Source organism: Pygoscelis adeliae, unplaced genomic scaffold (genome assembly GCF_000699105.1).
Source record: "Pygoscelis adeliae isolate BGI_AS28 unplaced genomic scaffold, ASM69910v1 Scaffold57, whole genome shotgun sequence".
Lineage (NCBI taxonomy): Eukaryota > Metazoa > Chordata > Aves > Sphenisciformes > Spheniscidae > Pygoscelis > Pygoscelis adeliae.
The window spans coordinates 7,508,058-7,513,255 of NW_008825615.1; positions in this window are offsets into that span (position 1 = coordinate 7,508,058).

The window sequence follows — 5,198 nt, forward strand, 5'->3', positions numbered from 1 at the left end:
CTGGAAGAGGAAGATTTGTGCATTTGCTTCTAATGGGTAATTCTCAGATACCATGGTTATGGATGAGCTTAGGCCGTACAAAGCAATTAAATTTAATGCCCTAGGAGAAGTTAGATGCTATTTCTGACTCAATGACCTCAAAAGGGTGTGTGCAGATGCTCTAATCTACGACACTGGTGAACCAGGGAGGCATCTGAATGTGTTCAGTAGCATTTTTTTCCTCTCAAAGCAGAAAGATTTTACTCTCTTGGTTTGGTCATACTTGACTCCTGGCAGCAGTCTGTTGCTACCATACGATATCAAGTATGACTACAATAAAATAATTAAAACTCTGCAGAAATCTTGAAAGGCATAACATGTTTGCTTTGTTGAACTAGGGAGTCTCAAAGCAAGAAGGAAGCCAAGACAAACAGGAATATATTGCTTAAATCAAGAAGTGGGTAGGTACTGAACTTCCTTTCTTCATTATTTCTAATCAGTTTAAGAGCATGATTCATTTGTTAAACTTCATTCTATACAAGTGGGGAGAAAAAAGTGAATTACCCACTGAATGCACAATAGAATAATGAAAGGAAGCTGCAGGTACTCCATGCCTTTGAAAATCATTCATTCTTCAAGAAAATGCTTACGTACATATTTATGTCCATCTCTTAAGGAAAGAGGAAAATACACACATTTATGTTTGAAGATTTTTGGGTGAAGGCCAAACAGAGAAATTCAGATACATCTAGCTGGAGGACTGTGTCCATCTCTGAATCACTGGACCAGACTGTATATATTAAGAAGTAATCACACAGTCTTTCAAGTAGAAGACACTGCTTGAGACGACACTTCAGTGCCCAAAGTGATGAACACTTTGCTGAGCTTCCTGTAACACAATTACACTGCAACTCAGACAGCTATCACAAGATAAATGTAATGCTCAACAGAAAATTGAAAATATTTCTTGATTAAGTGCAGCTGACCTGTAAGACAGCCTTTGAACTTTTAATTAATATCTTTAAAGGAAGTTTACTTTGCACATGAGCACAGCAACTGCTTAAAATTACTTTGCAGTTGATAAACTGTACAGCTGATGAATTTTCTACCTTAACTGACCTGTGGTAGCAATCCCCTGGGTAATCTACATCTGCTCTCTTACAGGAAATCTGTAAACCAAACTTTAAAAAAAAATCTCTCAGAGAAAACAAAAAAGGAGAAAAAAAATACAAGTTTCCCCAAACTCAGTATAGTTTATATAATACATATTTAGAAGTGAATCTCAATACACTGGCATTAATTAAAAAAGCCAAGAATGCATGCTCTGTTGTGTTACTGTTTTGCAAAGGGAAAAAGCAACATTTATTGTAAGAATAAACATCTGCATCATTAGGAATAACGTAGCAAATTATGCCTATTATGTATACATGTTAAAGATTTTTCATTAGATAGTATTACTTACGCTTTCTACTCCCATCTTTTTTACCTGTGTGCAGAAGACTAATTTTTACTTCAATTAAAATCAGTGACAAATTTCATTAATTTTCATCAGACATGTATGGTAATGGAAATATGAACCATATAAAAATGTTAAACACTTGGCAATCAAGTTTTACCTTTCAATTATTAAGAAACAACTACCATACAGCAGTGAATTTTATTTGCAATGTCAGGAGTTTACATTGTCTAGGAATAAAAGTTCTTTCCTTCTATTTATTTCCTCCATAAAAAGGTTAATAAAGTTACAAACCATGTGCTTTTGCTTTCCACTGAAACTATTATGAAAAATTTCACTGCATTTTTATGAGTATTGGTAATTATATTAATGATGTTTATTCTCATGAATAGAAAAATCACTATTAATGACTGAATTATCATTGGTATTCCATTTGGTTGATGCTAGAAATTATTTGCAATTATTGCAAAAATATTAGTTTGATTGTATTTTCATCCAATTCAGGAAACTTAATTAAGCTACAAACAACAACAGTAGAACAGGATGAATAGCTATTAAAATGTAGTCAAATTTGGAGCATGGAAAGAGCATCAAGTCTGTGTAGATATTTTATTTTTGCTTTAAAAAGAAAGTCAAGTACCACAGAAACTTAAAAAGTATTGGGAAAAAAAAGGTGTCTAGCTCATTAAGCTGTTGTCTAGAGCCTACTCTGAAGATTTGTCATACAAATGCTGTCTCACAGGCAACCGAAATCTTTCTAAAATCTTTCTCGCATCCTCTAAAACAATTACTCCTTTGAGACAGCACATATTTAATGCTACATTATGTATTCATAGATCATCCAACCCCTGGACAAAATCTATAATTTCAGACAACTTCTTTCACCGTATGAGACCACAGAAAGTTCACCAAGAGTACCCACATCACACAAGACACTCAATAAGGCAGATAAGAAATGTCACACTCAAGACTGGCACACCAAGAAAACCAGATCAAGATAGGACTCTCACCCCCAAATATAGTGCTAATTGCATCATTTTTGCATGAGGGGAAAAAATTACAGCAAAAAGATAATTATAAAGAAAGCTCTTAACTCACTTCTTGCTTTAAGATGGAGGAAAGATGGAGAAGACTCTGCTCGCAAAGGTTGTACATTTATTTAAAAATTTGAAACCCAAACACTAACCTAAGATACTATCCACCTTCCTATTCACAATTCCTAATCCCATTTGAGGAATAAACCTTATGACAAAGAGAAGAAAGTCCACATGCATGAACTTTCCCCAATCCAGGTCTTGGTGATTCTTTCTCAAAGAAAGCCTTTTGTTCTCTTCTTTCTAGAAGCTGAGGATCAGTTTTGATTTTTATGGCAAATTCGTTGTTTCCCCTGGATCACTACTCTTGAGTCAGAAAGTAAGGCCAGTACAAATGAGAAAACTTAGTAGACCAAGCCTCAAAAAATAAAATGTGAAACGGTATTTTACTAAGGTAAGTATACATCACATGATCAACATTCCTGATACTTATCTACTGAAAATCCTGAGGTGGGCAATAGCTCTCCAACGAAAAACAAGTGAAAAAGAGAAACTAGATGTTATTTATTGCCTGTGGCAGGGTTCCAGGTGAGGACTGCTATCCATGAACAACACCAGGAAAGAGGAGGAATGAAGCGTTGTTGACCATTTTATCTGCCAATCACAGAGAAAGTGCAAGCAGTTTTAAAGATTGTTGTATCTCCACCTCTCTGGTCAGTGTATAGTGACTAAGATAGCACAAGAAAATACAGGACGTGAACATAAAAACCTATGAAGACAAATTAAGAGAAAAGCAGAGATCTGCATCTGGTGCAGAATAATCCCATGCATCCATTCAGGCTGGGAACCCACTGTTTGGGCGGCAGCCCCACCGAAAAGGGCCTTGGCGTTCCTGTGGACACAGCAGGTTGTGTACAAGCCAACAGCATGCCCTCATCAGAAATAAGGCAAGCAGCATAAAACTACATTAGAGCAGTGGGGCCAGCAGGCTGAAGAAAGTTATTTTTCTCCTCTACTCAACGTGGCCTCACACTATGGCACCCAGTTGTGCCCCCCCACCAGCTGAACAGGGATGTGCAGAAGCTGGAAGAGATGCACAAGCGCAACCAAGATAGTCAGGGGCCTCAAGCTTGTGTCTTACATAGAGAAGTTGAGGGAGTTGAGCTTGTTCAGTGTGGCAAGAGGGTGATCTAACAGGTGACCTAGTAGCAGCCTACAGCTACTTGAAGGGAAATTACAAGAAGAAAGAAGCCAAATTCTTCTTGCTAGTGCCAGATGATACATAAAGGGGCAATGACCACTAACTGCCACTTGGGAGGTTCAGGTTGGCTCTCCCATCTTTCCCTCCTCATGCCAAAAGCCCTCTTTTTTCAACAGGTGGGTGTTGCAGACCTGCAGGTTACCCAGCAGGTGGTGGAACCTCCATCCAGTGAAGTTAAGACCTGTCTAGACAAAGCCCGGCTGACACGACTGGGAAGAGTGTGTCTTCCAGTTGAACTGGGTGACTTCCAAAGGTCCCTTCCAAACAGCATTTAAGTGAGAAATATGCACACATATAGAATCACAGACAGCCTCAGATGTGGCAAACCACTGCAGATTTATACTGAAGTGCATCTAAATATCCACCATCATTCATTGTCACTCCCTAACAGAAAATGCCTACTAAAGTTTCAGTGTTACAGTTAAGAGTTTTAAATTTTTACCTCCTTAGTACCTAATAAGATTTGCTTTGCCTCATCATTTATGTTGTCAACCCTATTATTTGTTATTTGTAAATATCATGCCATTATTTGTTTTTTAAAGCATATAAAAATATATTGTTATCCTAACAACATCAGACCCTGACTCTGAAGTGGTTCTTGAAAAGACGAAAGCCATAGATCTACCCACAGAGCACCTGGAACCAGTTCATGAGATGCCCTGAGATGGATAAAATAAGGAAATAAAATAATTTCTCCTACTTTCTGATAGTAGGATAAAAAGCAAGTATTTAGGCTATTGCACATTATTGTTTTTCTAATCAGAATGTGGAACCTCCCTAATTAAACGGTATGATGCAGCGCTGTTAGCTCACGTGCAAAGACGCTGCTGTTCAATGGCCATCTGATCATTAGTAAGCTACATCCTTCCTGGCAGATCTGGAAAACTAAAATAGCTAGTTAAATCTTTGATGGCATCATTAGATTTTTTCCAGAAATAATTTTTCAGCCTTTTTCCATCAATAACGTGAAGGACAAGAAGAACATCATACAGGCTCTTAAATTCACCTAGCACCATATCTTATCTCCGGCAGTGGCCAACAGAGGATGCCCGTGGAAACCTATCGATACAGGTAATGCAAAGTGATACTGCCCTTATGCATGCATCCAGCCCTGCGATTTGTGATTCAGAAGCTTCCAGAGCAAAAGGTGGTGGCTTTGTAAAGCGAAGGACATCCCCACAACAACGTTAAAGACTTTTGCATGGAATATATTACAAAGAAGTCAGTAAGAAACAGAAACTTTATTATTCCTGAAATAAATCCAACATGTTAAATTAGGAAACTTATGCAACTAATTACATCCTACCAGTACAAACAGTATCAGGGAGTAGTATTTTTTTCTGAACTTCTCAAGCCATCTCTTTTTCAGAATGTCAATTAAGAATGAAAATAACACAAAATCCTTATTACAGCTGAAGATGAAACCCAGAGTTAAATTTGCAACAAATCTGGAATTCCCCTTTGATCA